General features: G+C 36.7%; 1 protein-coding gene across 1 annotated transcript in view; it reads left to right on the forward strand.

Moving 5' to 3' along the window:
• LOC307172561 (syndecan-2-like) overlaps positions 1-15,727 on the forward strand; it is a 29,328-nt gene that overhangs the window by 351 nt on the left and 13,250 nt on the right. The gene's annotated exons all lie outside the window — the stretch shown is intronic.

The raw sequence follows: 15,727 nt of genomic DNA on the forward strand, positions 1-15,727 counted from the left end.
GATCTACTATTTGATGATGTAGCCTACATTCTTCCTATGTGACATATAATGATAAACATATTGTGTGGAGTTGTTACGACAGACATAATGCATTATGTTGCTTATTTTATACTGTTTAATTGATTCTTAACATGCATATTTTGCTTCAGAAAAAGTGTCAACTTGGTCTTGGGAAACCTGTAAAGCCCATCATGATCATATTATGAGATTGTTGTAACACCAGCATGATGATGTTGTGTAGTAGATATTAAAGTGATAATGCTCATCCTTTTACACGGATGTCCAAACTTTAAAAAAAAAAAAAAAAAAAATCTTAAAGAGATCCCTGAGAAAGTTACAGAGTACTCTAATGACAATTGCATTTCGATCTCAGAAGAGTCACTTGGACACTCTTAAAAATAAAGGTTCTTTATTGGCTTTGATGGTTCCATGAAGAACCTTTAACGTTCATGGAATCTTTCCATTCCACCAAAGGTTCTTTATAGTGGAAAAGGGTTCTTAAGATTTTTTTTAAATGTTCTTCACATTAAGAAAAAATAAATAAATTTTTTTTAGAACTGTTGACTGAAAGGTTCTTTGGGGAACCAAAAATGGTTCTTCTATATGGCATCGCTGTCAAAACCCCATTTTGGAACCTTTATATTTAAAAGTGAAGTTCAATGTCACTTTATAAATGTATTGGTCTTCTGGAGCTCATATTCAGTGTCTCACTGAGACAACCACATGAACCCTAATCTCCTCCTGAGAGAACTTAATTTCTCAGCCAGTTTTACTCTAGAAATCCAGTTGAGTCGACTTATTTCAGTTCTGAAACTGAAAACCACTGTGTGTCGCAAATCAAATTCAGATTAGTCTTGGTTCAGTTTCAGAGCTCTGAGCCATTGACGAGAACAATGGGATTTGGTTTATGCGAAGAATTTCAATTCCTGCTTATCAGGGATTGTTCCTCACTGTAAAAAATAACATGATCAATAAGTTATGACAACATATGTTTTTACATTGCTTTAACTCATCAAATTAAGTTAAGCAGTTTTCAACTTTTTTTATAAGTTCAACAAGTTTCAACTCACTTTATGTGATTTAAGTTGAAATGACTTTAACATCCAAGTTGATTGTACTTAGAAATTTAAGGCGGCAACTTTTTTTTATTCTGTGTGCGAACTAGACTGCAAAGCAACGAACGCAGCACATCGATTCCCAATAGCAACACTGCTTTCAAAGTGCTGTCAAGCAAATTTGCAGGTTGCTTCAGGGCGCAGATCTGTATGTGTTAATTACCTTTAGCTCTCAACTGTGATGAAGCCCATTACAAAGAAGCAATAAAATCAAGCCACCGCAGTGTAATTTTACTGGAAGATGTTTGGAATTGTTGAGAGCTTTTGCACAGTTGTTCTAATGCCCTGTTTATTGATTTGTTGTGTGAGTGAAGCAACTGCCCTCGTGTTTTCAGAACGTCCTGAAATAAGGTCTTTTTCCCTATCCTTTATTAACCTTGACAATGAGTTTACTCTTCAGTTTGACCCTGAGAGCCAACAAGTTGCACCACAGTTTTATCAGTGCTAATCATTCATAGTGAGTAAATAGTCTGTTCAGCCTTATTTAAGTATTAGCCAATCTGTTTCAAAAGATGAAATCTTATTTCAATATTATATCTATAGAGGGAATGGAATATTAATGCTGTACTTGTAACACTAACATGTTTTCAAAATCAGAATTTTATATATTCCATGATTCTTAGAGCTAATGCAATTAATATGAAAATGACAATAAGTGGTTCCCCATTGGTTTTCATTCCTTGTTTTATTTCTTTTCATGCCGTTTTAAATGTATTTCAGGTTTCAGTTCCTCAACTGGAATCCTGAGGATTCTCATAATGTGAAGCCTTGAGTCCTCGTAGCCTGATCCAAAGCCACAACTGTATGGTCTAACTTTGAAACAGCCAAAATGTAATTGCATAACTGCTGAATTTAACCAATTACCATTAAATTAAAACAAGAAAAAACCACCCAGCTGCCTCTTGGATAAATAGCACCATGTAACATTTTACTGTAGGGACTAACTGTTGGTAGCAGATTATTATGACCTTTCTTATTGGGCTGTTCCACAAAATAATGTCATCGTAATATGATGCAACCAAACATAAACTGTATCCATTGCCAAGACAACATGTTATGACAGACGCATGACTGTGCTGACACCTCATTCATGGGCGTAAACAGACTCCCACTCTGAACACCTGTGTGTGCTTCTAGTAATGCCAGTATCTGAACAATATTTGTGTGCTGACTGCATATATACAACCTCAGGCAGAGGAAGTCATGAAACAGGGATGTTGTCAGACAGTTTATCTGTGTGTGTGTGTAACACAGAATGGAAACTAATAGCTTTGAATTTCTGTTACCAACAGTTCCCCTCAATTAGCTTAGCAAATGGAATCTATCTATCTATCTATCTATCTATCTATCTATCTATCTATCTATCTATCTATCTATCTATCTATCTATCTATCTATCTATCTATCTATTCACCCACTTCTGTCTGTCTGTCTGGATGAATGGACATTTTGTCTGTCATTCACGTTGGCCAACCTTGTTCATTCACTTTTAGTGATGAATCCTGCAACAGGAAGTCATAAAACATGAGAAAGAAAGAGAGATAGAGAGTTGGAAACTTTGTGCAGAGGTGGTAGGCTGAGTGAAAGTGAGAATAACACGTAGCAGTTAGACCCCACAGTGCAAACCACTAAAGAACTATTAATATGCCTAAGAGAAGTCAGTTTAGAGTTTTCACCAGCATTGTGGCCGCTTTGATTTAGGCTAATTTTAACTATAGGGAATTTCCTTCACTTTTAAGTGGAACATGTCTGCAATGAGGGTACACAAAAAGCTGCAATAGATGATAATTGCACTTTTTGGTACAATATTCTATCACAATGTCATGATATATTAAAGCACGAGGCAAAATTGCTTATGAAAATGAGCCAACAGTCCAAGTGTTGTTTATCCATACTGAAGACCAATTTAGCATCTGAAAAGAGCAGTGTGTCTGCCAGAGGCATGTGGTATTCTCATCTGTTGTGGGGGTGCTTTCGGAAACACATCTGTATTTACAGTGTACAGACTTTTTTTTTTTTTTTTGCGAAAGAGAAACGTAACACTGGGTAAATTTGCTTCCTGTCCATGTCTGTCCACAGTTTTACGTGGGTTCCACTCTCATTAAAACAGCTCTAAATCTGGAGCGTTGTCATTGTCAATCAGTGTTGTGTAGGTCTGTTCAGTGTGCAATCTTTAAGCTGTCTGTCAATCTGTCCAGATGAAGGTGAATGTTTTTGTCATAGCTCATCTGGGAGGATATAGTCCTGAAGTGATTAATGGTTCCTTAGGTGTTTCTCTCCATGGCATGCCAGTGTGTTGACATAGCAGATCCTGCATACCGCAGACAGATTAACCCGCTGTCTGCAGGACTTTGGAGGAATGCGTCGACGTGAGAGTCCCTAGCCCTGCGTAAATCCCATAGATGGATGTGCCTCTATTGTCCAGAATGCAGAAACATCTATGCCAGATGTTTTATGTACAAGATGCAGATGTTCCCGTGCTCTCTCTGTGGGAGTAGCTTGTGTTATGGAATACTAGCAGCGAAAGCCGTAAACAGAGGAAGTGTGGGAACAGCTGGGTTATGGGGCATTTAGCTATTTGCTTATGAATCCTGAGTACTTTTTGTGCTGAATTGTATTATGTAATCAAAATGCATAATTATAACTTGTCAATGACAAAGAAGAGTGTCCATGACAAATAAAAGGACAAAAATAGGCAGAAAGTTCTTAAAAATATGCTCATGTTTGTTTCATATGATTTGTAAAAAGTTTTCGAACTTTAATAAAACTTTAAGATTAATGACTCTAAATCTGTCATTATATATATATGATTTCTCTTTTATTTATAGAGATATCTTGCTTATATTCATGTAGAATATATCCCTATAAATAACAAATCTCTTATTTACACAGAGGATTCATTAAAATCTGTCCCTCTGGATTGCCAGCTACACCGTTAATGAGCACCGCTGTGAAAATACATAAAACATCAAACATTTGCAACCCATTTCACTTCTGTCATGTTTTTCTGAGTAAAACCACAAATTAAAAAAATGTAAGATTTGTAGATTTGATTGGATTGTCAATTCAAGTCAAGTCTCCTTCATAGCACTTTTTACAATACAGATTGTTTCAGACAGCTTTACAATAATAGGAAATGAATGCAACAAAGATTGTTTTGATTGTACAGCAGCTCGAGAAGAAAGTCATTTTCCAGCTTCAGTACGTTTTTAATTGATTCATTTCCGTTGTAAATATCAGTATTAACTTAGGCGCGCGCTTACACGACCGTTTTCAACTGAAAGCAGAAAACTTTTAATGCGTTCTGGCCGTTCATTTACTCGACAGTGGCGTTAACGCAAACTTTGAAGGTTTCAAAGTGCACGTTTTTGAAAGCGATACCGTTATCATCTCCGTGTAAACTTCAAAAGCGCGAATCTGTGAAAACGGTAACGGCGTGCACATTCGTATTGCGTGTTTGAATGCGTATGTGCGCGGGCGCGTAGTCTTTCTTTACAAAGTGACATCGCCAATTACTTGTCTGGCATGCATAATACAGTGTTTTTAGTCGTTTCCGCGGATCCGTGTGAACGGGAATCATTTTGATAACGTTTTCATCTGTGCAGAGGAAAACAACTTGTGTCATGTTGATGAGGCCTTTACAGGGGATATTGACACGGTCTCTGCTGACACTTCAGTGCTGCGTTGCTGTCGTGTTTAGGGCCAGGTCCTCTTCATCTGATCTGGATCCGGCTGAACCTCGGGATAAACAGAGAGACTAACATTAGTGTAGATGCCATTCTTCTTATGATCTAACGAGTACACCGGGTGTTATAGGAAGTGTTCCCGGTTCCGGCTGACCTAGTTTATGCAGCCTAACAATCAATTTACATGATTTGAATTATAGAAATTGATGATGTGTTATGTGTATGCCAGGTTAAAGAGATGTGTTTTTAGTCTAGATTTAAACTGACTGAGTGTGTCTGCTTCCAGAACAACATGGAAGACTGCTCCAGAGTTTAGGTGCTAAATAGGAAAAGGATCTAAATCCTGTAGTTGATTTTGATATCTACACTGTCAGAAATAGGGGTACAGCAGGAGTACATTTCTGTCCCCCAAGGTACAACTACACTAACGTACCCCATAGGGCTTATTATTGGACCTCAAGGTACATATATGTACCTTTTTGAGGGTCAAAAAGCATTAAAAGGTACATATATGTACCGTTTCTTTTAATGTTTTAGGTACAATATTGTACCCTTGAGGGTACAGCCCCAGTGACAAGCCATTGTACCCCTAAAGGTACAATTATTTACTTTATTTTCTGAGAGTGTAGGTATTATCAGCCGTGCATTATTTTGAGATCACAATAGACGTGAAGGACTATAATGCGTTAAGAGCTCGCTCAAATCCTGGGGAGCTAAACCATTTAGTGCTCTTTGTAAGTAATTATCTTGTAAGTAATCTGGGGCCGAATTCACGAAAATCTTCTGAAGAAAGTTAAGAAAATTCGGTAACACTTTATTTTACAGTGTCCATGTACTTACCGTAGTAATAAGAGTAAATTATGCATAATTACATGCAACTAACCCTCAATTCCTAATCCTAATCTAACCCTATAGTAAGTACATGTAGTTGCTTAATATTACTCAGTACTTATAATTACACTGTAACAATGACACCTTCAAATAAAGTGTAACCAGGTTTTTGGTAATGCAAAACATTCTTATCTTTTTTCTTACGTAAGAAAATAAGAAGAAAATGGCAGTTAGGAAGAATTTTATTCTTAAGAATGTTTCGGGAATCCGGCCCCAGATCACTCATAATCTTTAGCTCCTGGGGGGACTTTGCGAAACATTTCAAATACGGCACAACCACAGAGTAAGGCTGAATTTGGTGGGGGGAATAAGCCGTCTGGGTTCCGTAATGTTTCGCAATCTCTTTTTCGCCTTTAGATTTGTTTTTGCTGAACCTTATTTAGCCAGATAGCACCCTGCAGACGGAGGGCATGACCACGAAAGATGCCCCACGATAGTGAGGCTTTCATGTGACCGACACATTTTATCAGAGTTTAAGCTGACATATCATATCTGATTTTATTATGTATTTTTTTTTTCTCCATCTATCTCTCACTCCTCACCCTCTCTTTCCCTCCTCACTCCACTTTTATCTACCAAAGCAAAGCCTGTTTGGAATTTGAGGCATATTTTTAGAAACAAGCTTCTTTGATGGGCCAAGCATTTGACGTTTTATATTTCGAGGTGGATTTTTATGTGAAGTGATTTTACATTTCTAAAATTCATTTGAGATTTTTCATAGCTTAAGAACCAGCAGACTGTCTTAGAGAAGACATTAGTTATAAAAATGCTTGAAACATAAATACCTTTGGGCGATGAAGTGTACATTTGGGACTAGAGTAAAACGAATGATCTGTCTCTTATTTTTCTTTGAATTTTACAGAAAACTTCTATATGTAATTTCCAGAATCCTCTACCCCAGTTTCCTAGGTTTTATGGAGATAATACTTTTCCCTTTTAGAAATGATGGAATGCGGAAAACAGTTTACAGTCTGCACGATTCGTGAAAGTTTGTCTGATACTGACTGTGACTGTGCTATTTTGGAATAGCACAGAGAAAAGTCCACGAAAGACTCCACCAAAGTCTGCTCAGTTTTTAGAGGTAAGCAGTAAATATGAGCCTGGTTATCCTTCCAGAGGGAGCTGGTTTGGCCGGCCTCCAGCAGCACAGACGGAGGAACGCTGCTCAGAATGAGAGAGGCTCATGCCTCAGTTTTGTCTTTTTTGAAGGTGCTGATCAACTGCAAGATGTCAAGCTGTGTTGTTGCACCAAGTGAAGTTTTACATTAAAACCTTGTTGTACCTGTTAAAGAATCTTAAAATAAAATAAAAATATTCATTTACTCTTATACTCTGTCCTTTGAGGAACACAAAAAGAGAAGTGTAGTGAAGATAATGGAGGACTGGTACTGTTGAGCTTCCTGCACATATTTAAGCATAGATGCATGGCAGCAGTTATTGGAATGTTTTTAATTAAATGTGTAATGTGAGTGAATTTTGACCTTTTTTATGCAGTGTTGTATTGTTTTATTCTATTCTCCAGATCTAATAATCTGTTCAAAAATACATTAACAATCCAATACATACAGTGACACTTCTTGTTTGATGAAGATAATTTTTTGGGGGCACATAAGTTTAAAAATAGGGTAACACTTTATTTTGTTGTTACTCGTTGCATGTTACATGTACTTACCATAGTAATAACAGTCAATTATGCATAATTACATGCAAGTAACCCCTTAACCAAATCCTAATCCTATCCTAACCTTTATTACTTGTAGTTATTAAGTTGTAGTTGCTTAATATTACTTAATACTTAAATATATAATTCCACTGTAACAATGACACCTTAAAATAAAGTGTAACCAAAAATAGCTTAACAGAATACTTAAAAGATAATATTTTGTAATGTAGTTTTGTATATATATATATACAGACCCTTTCCAAAAAATTAGAATATCATGGAAAAGTTTATTTATTTCCATAATTCCATTCAAAACGTTAAACTTCCATAGATTATAGATTCAGGGCCCACAACTTAAACGATTTCAAGTATTTAGTTGTTTATTTGTACATAATTTGGGCTTCCAGCTCATAAAACCCACGAAAACAGGATTTCAAAAAATTTGAATATTACATGAAATCACACAGTAATTACACAGTAATCCCATGGTCATTGAACCAGGTTTTGGTTCTTTTGGCAGTGTGGGGAGGTGCAAATCCTGCTGGAAAATGAAGTCAGTATCTCCATAAAGCTTGTCTGCTGAAGGAAGCATGAAGTGCTCTGGAAATGTCCTGGTAGACGGCTGCGTTGACTCTGGATTTAATAAAGCACAGTGGACCAAAGTCCTCTTTTCTGATGAGAGCAAATTTTGCATCTCATTTGGAAACCAAGGTCCCAGAGTCTGGAGGAAGAATGGAGAGGCACACAATCCGAGATGCTTGAAGTCCAGTGTGAAGTTTCCACAGTCTGTGTTGGTTTGGGGAGCCATGTCATCGGCTGGTGTTGGTCCACTGTGCTGTCCACTCAACACAGCCGTCTACCAGGACATTTTCAGAGCACTTCATGCTTCCTTCAGCAGACAAGCTTTATGGAGATGCTGACTTCATTTTCCAGCAGGATTTGCACCTGCCCACACTGCCAAAAGAACCAAAACCTGGTTCAATGACCATGGTATCACCCAAATTATGTACAAATAAACAACTAAATACTTGAAATCGTTTAAGTTGTGGGCCCTGAATCTATAATCTATGGAAGTTTAACGTTTTGAATGGAATTATGGAAATAAATAAACTTTTCCATGATATTCAAATTTTTGGGAAAGGGTCTGTATATAAATGGGCCAAGCCCAAAATGGCTAAACACTTTAATTGTCTTAACCACAAATTATTGATCAGGAAATTAGCAACATTTAAGCAAATGCACTACTTAAAAAGACATTGCTCTCTCAGAAAAACATCCAAAACGAAATGAAGTTTTTGGCAGAAAATGGGAGGTTGTGTGTGGAGTGATGAATCACAATGAAACGGGTTGCATGGGGATGTTCCAGAGAAGTGTCTTCGAAAATCTGCTGAGAAATATTATAATAAATGCATCTTTAGCACAGTGAAGCAGGGAGGAAGAGACTGTGTCATTGTGCGGAGAGCCTTTTACAGTAGCTGCTGGTATTGGTGAGCTGCTTCACTGTGAAAAGTCATTAATTAATGCTTTGGAGTACAGGATAATATTGCAGAATGGCTTGCTTCCCATAAATGAAAAGTTGATATCTAAAGAGGAATTATCAGATGTTATTTTTCAACAAGACAATGCTCCTGCACAAAATTCAAAGACAACCAAGAATTGGCTTGAGAACAAGTCCATCAGGCTCACAGTTTGGCCTCCAGATTTAAACTTGATAGTGAATATTAAAGACAAGTAAACTTAGGTCTAACAGTAGTTTTCATGTACAATTTTTTTTTATAAAATAAGCGAATGTAAAATAACACTGCATAGTCTTCAATATATTAATTAAACATCCGTATTAATTAATCCTTATTAAAGTTACAAAAGTGAATTAGTCAAGAGCAGATAGATTTTTTCTTTGTCCTTAGTTGTTTAATTAACATAAAAAGCACATACAGCAGCAGGTATATTAAGTCAAGTCAAGTCACCTTCATTTATATAGCGCTTTTAACAATATGGATTGTTTCAAAGCAGCTTTACAGAGATAATAGGAAATTACCGTAACAGATTGTTTAGGCTTTACAACAGCTCTATGATAAAGTTATTGTCCAGCTAAAGTTAGTTTTGATTGATTGATTCTCTTCCGTTGCGAAAATCATTAGTTATTAACTTAGGGGCCGCTAACTTAGCACCGTTCTAACAGGAAAATCCTTAACGCGCTCCGGCCCGCTCATCCGCACAAAACAGTGCCTGGTGTCTCGAGAACGCACTCCCTGAAATAGGTTCGAAGGTGCAAACGATTATCCGCAAACCTCAAAAACACAAACCCGTGAAAACGCAGATGTATTATAAATATTAGGCTGCTGTCACTTTAAGAGCGAATGCACGGATCTAATATACTGATTCATACTGTACACATGCTTTTACTTTTTGTCAGCTGTTTACGTTTACTTAAGAGATAACCGACTATGTTTACTGGGATACTCACTATTTTTTTGACAATTTTGTGTGAATTTGTCCGCTCAAGTGCAAGAAAACATGAAATAGAGCTCAGTTTAGCATTCACACGCTGTCAAGACGTGTCTTTCTGGGCATCACAAAACTTTAGACACAGCGTGCGAGTAATGAAATGAGCTCCTTTTCACGTCTTCTTGTCAAGGCTTAAACTTTCGTGACGTTGAAGTGCTTTTCCATCAACTGTCCATCGTTCACGTTTGTTCATAAACTGCTTTCACTGTTGCGGTAATTTGACAATGCAAGGTGTAAAATGTCATGTGGTGTGAAATTGAATTATATTTATTAATTAATAATTAAAAATAATCATTAACATCTGTACACTTACATTTCTTCAAGCTATAAGGAAAATACGTTATTACTTTTTACTTGATGGTTACACCACGACATTTTTACTTTTTTCAACATGATTTCAAAGAGTTCATTTAGAAGAACTTTGTGTTTTATTTTCTTTAACTTGGACAGTCTTTTTGTCATTGACCCCAGAGCAGATCTCATAACAGATTTATACTATGTACAGATTGACCCGTCTGTCTTATTTAACTCCCTGTATCAGTCCTCGGATTTCATTGTCCACTCATGTGAATAGATATACTGTATGTGAGAGCTCAGGTGTGTTATGTGCTGTAAATCAGTGGTCTGAATAACCAGGTGTGCACTTCATGACCCAATGGGTTACCTGAGCTCTCCAGAGGGCTCTCAAATAAGAGCCCACATGAGCCCCAGGTGTGCGCCGACACAATGGTACATACTGTGCGTAGAAATGGGAAAACGAGGTATGAGGTTTTAAGTTACTGAAAGACAGTATGCTTGCAGTTTTTAAAGATCGTTAAAAAATACCAGCAGTCAACACCTTTATGGTGCTCCACATGACGTGTATGATGTTTTAGCTTAAAAATGTTAAATAAATTGCAAGTCGAATAGACGGATTAATGGTTAGTCCAACGCTCAATAAAATCAGAGAACTCCAGAAAAAACGATGACTTTGGAATTCAGAGACGCCTTTTGAAAACGTCTTTAAAATTTTACTGTTGTATTTATGCGCTGTGAAAAGTTGAAGTATTACGTCACTTTAAAACTGTACATGGACCAGGTCATAAACTCTCTTTTGGAAATACCCTGGACCATTTTCATATCTGTACAGTATATGCACTAGGTATGTGTATGTGTGTGTGTTTTCACGTGTTCTCCAGATGTAGTAGACCTCACATGCTGTTTAACCGTCATTTTTTCCTTCATTATAACTCACCAGTCTATAACAATATAAAGGTATAAACTCCACCAATAGAGTAAAGCCTGATATTCCATTACATTTTTAAAGCATTAGAGGCACAAATTCTATGCTTTTCATTGTGATCTCTATTAGATACACTACTGTTAAAAAGTTTTAATGCATTTATTTGATACAGTAGTAACAGTAAAATATTATTACAATTTAAAATAACTGTTTTCTATTTTTTTTTTCTATATATTTTAAAATGTAATTTATTCCTGTGATGGCTAAGCTGAATTTTCAGCATCATAACTCCAGTCTTCAGTGTCACATGATCTTTCAGAAATCATTCTAATATGCAGATTTGCTGCTTAATAAACATTTCTTATTATTATCAATGCTGACAACTGTGAAACAGTTTTTTCATATTATTATTAATGTCTTTACTGTCCTTTTTGATCAGTTGAATGCATCTTTTCTGACTAAAAGTATTAATAGTATTAAAAAGTAGTATTAACCTGTTAACTGTCATCCCCCTTTTTCAGTGTAGATCTGAATTTGGTTGTAATTAATTAATGAACACTTTGGAATTCAGGCCTAAGGTGTTTTTTTGAAGAAGGCGCTTCAAAATATGTAAGTGTAAAAAAGTGATTTAAGTTTACTGTAAAGAAAATGTACGGAACATAAACATTTTTTTTGATACAAAATAAATATTTTACAAATTTGGTCTCTAAAATTGCTTGAAAATCAAATCCATATGTCTAACCAATTTGTGTTTCAAATTTGGAGATGATATAGTTGAAAAATTAAGTTGTAAAGTACAGTATCTATGGAAACAAAATGCCCAATTTCAAAACAGGATGAATTCTGTCTTTTGAATGATAACAAATTTATGATGATTGCTAAAACTAGTGCAAAGTGCCCGTGCAAAATCAGTTTTTGTGTGTGTTTTTAGTAATAGTTGGCTCGGTGTGTTTGAGTGCTCATTGTTACAATTACACAGCAAAAGTTCAGTGACATTTTTATTTGTGCATGGTAGAAAGCAAATACTGATACTGACATAATGACATACAATAAATATGGAAAATTGAACTACAGGATTGAGGAACAGTTTATGTATAGGCCACTACAAATGATGGCCGTGAAAGAGACTGTGAACGCATTGAATAGGATATGTTTAGTTGGTGAATAGCATAGGCTACTATTAAGGCCCGTTCACACCAAGGACGATAACTATAAAGATAACGATAAAGATATAATTCTAAAAATCGTTCTCCATATTAAAGAATAACAGAGTTCACACCACAACTATAACGATAAAGATATGAGGAACGATATCGTTGGGATCACTTTCAGAACGATTTTTTTCCAGCTGTCGAACGATAAAACACTGACAGCCAATCAGAATCCACTCTAATTTAGAGATCTCGCGCATTTAAAATGGATCTGGATCATCCGGACGCGCACGTGCTTAGAATAAAAAGACCGTTATCGGTCGTTGGTGTGGACGCATATATAGTTATCTTTATCGTTATCTTTATAGTTATCGTGCTTGGTGTGAACGGGCCTTTACACAGTAGCGATAACGTTAAGCGCACCAGAATAAAATATAATATTCAGAAATAAACAGTATAGCTGACTTACAGATTCAGTTAACATCCACAAATGAATAAGCGCGACGATTCAGGGAGCAGACTACACAGTGAACTCCGAGAAAACGCTACGCTTGAGCAAACAGTTTGTGAATGGGCCACTACAAATGATGTCTGTGAATAAAATATAATATTCAGAAGTAAACAGTGTAGCTGACAATGGTTTATGTCAGAATGTTTATTTTTAAACCACAACCTTCTAAGTGCTTCTTTTACCGATATATTGAACGATATCTTTTGCATTTCTAATCCAAACAACGTCAAACTTGGCACTGCACTTACTCATGCCCGTAGCGAGACATCTGTCAAGTTTGAAATCCATCGGACTACGGTTCAAGAGATATGCAAATAACAGACACACACACAGACAGACAGACACACAGACAGGCAGACGTTTCTGTAATTTATAGATAGATATGTGATAGGGAAAAAAGGCAATAAAAAAGCATTCAAGTTTCCTGCTACCGCAACAGTAATACAATGATTTTGGGCCAGATTTACTACCAGCTTGCGCCAACGCAAACCCTCTTTTGGTGTTAAAAAATTACTGTCAGGATTTACTAAAGACACGCAGTGAAAAATTAGCGCTGAAAAGGCGTGGACACATTTATTTTTGCGTCTGACCTTATTGCTATGCATTTGTAGGAGTTCCCTTTCAAATTTACGAAATTTATGGGAGGGGAGTATCTAAATGAATCACGCAAGGTGATTTACAAAGGTTTGCGCTAGTCAATTTACTGGTACTTGTGCCTTTATTTAACGCCCCCAAAAAAGCATGTCTTAAACCAGACGCTAATTTGCACTGCTCTTGGTAGATTGCATTGATCATTATGGACATTCTGGCTGTGTCTGTTCTTAAATGTGCACGTCGTCAAAAGATCAAGCGCAGAACTTTCCGATGCTAATTTGCCCTGTTTAGTACTGTAAATCAGCTCTTTTCTCACAGTGTCTGAAATGGTTCAATAAAGGATTTAGTCCTCTGCTCTGATTGGCCAGATGACTCAGTCGTGGTCTACTGCTTACAGCGCATGTTGGAAGTGAAACATTCGTTACTATATCTGAATTTCAGTTCCTGAGGCTTCCTCTAAACACAGTGATACGAACAGTAGCAATGGTGTCGGTTTTACTGTATCAATTCTACAGCGAGTCCTCATCCTATGAAGTGCATTCAAAAATTGCTTTGCTTTTGCAGCACAGAAAACAGCATCTTCTCGACATGATGACAACACAAACCAAACTCTTCCAGTTTCAGCTACAATTCAGTGTTTGAGGGTCAATGTAGATGTTGGTCACGAGCAGCCATGAAGACCATAGGCTGCCATTATGCAAATGTGTTACAATATTATGTAGGTTCAGGAGACAATAACTTTATTTACTGTGCACTTAGATCTTGAAAACTTTGCAGACCTTTTACATTCACAAAGAAAAACAAGACTTTATTTTTTAGCTTTCCACCCTGTTTTGTATAGCCTCTTTTTTGTCTGTTTTTCATCTCCTCTCCATTTCTCTTTCTCCTGCGATCCTTTCTCTGTACCCTTCATTTCTCTCGTTCTGTTTGCTTCTTTTGCTCTATCCACTCCCGACAGCACCTGTATTTGAGAAGGCATTTTAGGAATGCCAGACATGCCTGTGGTCTGAATGGACAGTATTCATCCTGGTTCCCACTTTCCATCCAGCATATTCTGGACGGTTATGGCAGCCCGATGGATGTTGTGTATATGTGCAGTGAAGTGAAGTGAATCTCCGCAGCTGGTCAGGCGTTATATCATCTGTGCGTCGAGAGCTCAGCCGGTCACAGCTGTGTTCTCACACTGTCCGGTAGACCTGATCATTACCGGAGCCCTGGAGGCCCGACACATGCACACTGGTCACAAATCTTCCAGTCAATCTTCAGAGTTGACAGCTATCGTAGTGTGGTCCTCAAGGTTTTAGTCTACAAACTGTGTGTGGTTTAGTTTAAAAAGGTCATACATGCAAACAGCAAGTATAAAGTTATCCCTTGCTTAACTGTATTGAATCTACACTTGTAGTCTACTTGAAATCTTAAAAGTATCTTAAAAGTTTGTGTTTAGACCTTAGGACACTGCTAAAGGTTTTTTTGTCTTTCATGGTTCATTAGACTTTCAGTCAGTTATAATCTATTAGCTAAAGCTCAAACTGAGAAACATTAAAAAACCTATTTTAATTTCCATTTCAAGGTGGATTTCACACTTAATTTGGTGTTGAAGTTTTTGTCTCTGCACACATGAGCTGACAGAAGAACATCTGTAGCTTTCAACACATTCAGCTCATTAGCCAATAATCATTACATGTCCTTTTGTTTTTTTAAGCTTCTCTCCTTTCATTTTGTTCTTGTGCTGTAAAATTTATTCATATTCATTTCTAAATTCAATACGCAAGTGAATGACTCAGATGTTTCTATTGAATTTCTTGTGCTTTAGTATCGTCTTGTCCTTTGAATGTAACGTTTAGTGAAAAAATGGCTTGAAAAATGAAATATGCGGAAAGAATAAGTTGACTCATCATATGAATAACATTACCACCACATCAGTGTGTAATAAGTGTAGAAAAAGCATGTATACTCAAATTCTAATACGTTAACATAAGACTTTACATACTTTAAACTGTTAACCTTGCGTTACTGTAATACTGGGTTATCTCTATTTATTACCCCTGGGTAGTTTCGAGATTTCACACTGTACATTTCTAAACACTGCATTAGCATTCTTATTTGCATATATATGAGGTTAATATCAGGCACTAACTGCTTCTCCGTCTGCAGAAAAGCTTTTTTATAATTGCAACGGAGGTGTTTGCCTTAATTGTTTTGCATCTGAGGGAACTAAGCATTGTTTAATTTAGAATTCTTTGACTTGCATATTACTTTTACTCCAAAGCTGAGTCAGAGTATGTACCACTTTTGATGCAGAATTTCTTGATGTCATCCACATCGATGTTCCCCAACATATATGAACATGAATAGTTCTCTCACATGGTGCACATTTCAGAGTTTCG

This window comes from Squalius cephalus, assembly GCF_949319135.1.
Source record: "Squalius cephalus genome assembly, chromosome: 15".
In the NCBI taxonomy this organism is placed as follows: Eukaryota; Metazoa; Chordata; class Actinopteri; order Cypriniformes; family Leuciscidae; genus Squalius; species Squalius cephalus.